Source organism: Panthera tigris, chromosome B4, assembly GCF_018350195.1.
Source record: "Panthera tigris isolate Pti1 chromosome B4, P.tigris_Pti1_mat1.1, whole genome shotgun sequence".
NCBI lineage: Eukaryota > Metazoa > Chordata > Mammalia > Carnivora > Felidae > Panthera > Panthera tigris.
This window is the reverse complement of record NC_056666.1, coordinates 134,448,393-134,450,198: the sequence shown is the minus strand read 5'-3', so window position 1 is coordinate 134,450,198 and position 1,806 is coordinate 134,448,393.

Below are 1,806 nucleotides of genomic sequence, written 5' to 3'. Positions count from 1 at the left end.
GTCAGGTGGGGGTGGAGGGGACAGAGAGGCTCCAGTGATGCCCTGCGCTCCCCGGCGGCACTTTACAGATGGGTAAACTGAGGCCAGAGCAGGGCTGCCATACGGGCTCTTCCATCCCCACCCACTTCCTCCATGCCTTGCCCTCAGTGCCCCCAACAGCCAGGCCAGGGCAGACGAGAGGGGTTTGACCTCAGAGTCTGCCCAGGGCTTACGGTGAGGCAAACTCAAGTTCCAATCTCTGTCCACCTTGACATGCTCTGTGAGCTGGGCGAGTTCCATCTCAGCCTCAGTTTCCTCATCTGTAAAAGGGAGTTGGTGGCAGCATGATCTCAGAGGGTCGTGAGGTTAAACCAGCTGCTGGGGGAAGGGGGGTGGGGATGGCTCTCGGTTTGTGAGTTCAAGCCCCACATGAGGGGTGGGGGGCTTGGCAGCGTGAAACCTGCTTAAGAATCTCTCTCTCCCTCTCTGTCTGCCCCTCCCCTGCTCGTGCTCTATCTCTTTCTCTCAAAATAAATAAACTACCATGAAAAAACAATTAAAAAAAAAAGAAAGAAAGAAAAAGGATTGTATTACCAGTGGTGAAATCGTACAGGTTCATTCATTCTACACACGTTTGCTGAGTGTCCACTTACTCTGTTCCAGACACTGTTCCAGGAGGGAGACATAGCAGTGATCAAGTCAGCAGGACCCCCTGCTCTGTGGAACTCACATTCCAGAGCACAGGACTGGCTTTGAAATAAATACATACGTGGGGCGACTGGGTGGCTCAGTCGGTTGAGCAGCTGAGCGTCCGACTCCGGCTCCGGTCATGATCTCATGGTTCATGAGTCCGAGCCCCGCACTGGACTCCCTGCTTTCAGTTGCAGGGCCCGCTTGGGATACTCTATCCCCCTCTCTCTATCCCTCCCCTGCTCGTGCTCTCTCTCTCTCTCTCAAAAATAAAATGTAAAGCATTAAAAATGAAAAAAGAAAGAAATGCGTGAGTGAAACATAAAGCATGGTGGCAAGTGTCTGGGGGAAAATCAAGGAGAGAAGGCCGAGGCGAGTGCAGGATGTGTGGGTCTGGTTTGAGATAGGGACGTCAGGGAAGCCTCAGTGAGAAGCTGACATCGAAGCTTGAGCGTGAAGGAGGAGAGAGCCACGGAGATCCCTGCAAGGCTGTTGCAAGCAGACGAGCTGTGAGAGCAAAGGCCCCGGAGGCGGTGAGTGCCAGCAAGGAGGCCAGCATGGCTGGGCAGGGTCCCCATGGAAGGGATGGGGTCTGGGTGAGGCAGGAGCGGAGGGTGGGGGGAGGGGGGCTTTCCCTCTGACTTCTGTGAGGAGCTACTGGAGGGGTTGGGGGGGGAGGGGCGGAGGGGAGGGAACTGTTCTGACCTTCTACCATCATCCCTCAGGCTGCTCTTTGGACAGGGGAGTGGGGGAGGCAGGAATACCAGCTAGAGGAGGTGGGGGCGGGGAGGAGGGGGCTAGTGGCTTGGACCGGGGGGTGGGGGGGTGGGGGATGAGGAGTGTCAGATTCTGGACATATTTTCAGGGCAGATCGGATCAGGACTTGCTGTTGGAGTGAGCGTGGGGAAAGTGTGCGGTGGGCACAGAGGAGTCAAGGTTTGGGGCCCAAGTATTTGGAAAATGGAACCGTCCTCAGCTGAGATGGGGAAGTCGCAGGGCAGCATGGGCAGAGCAGAGATCAGGCCGCCGGCTGGAGCCTTGCAAGGGAGCAGTTAGGTACGTGCGTGCGGGGAGAGGTCTGGGCTGCGGGCCACATCTGGGCGTCATCAGCAGATAGATGTCTCCGGAAGCCACGAG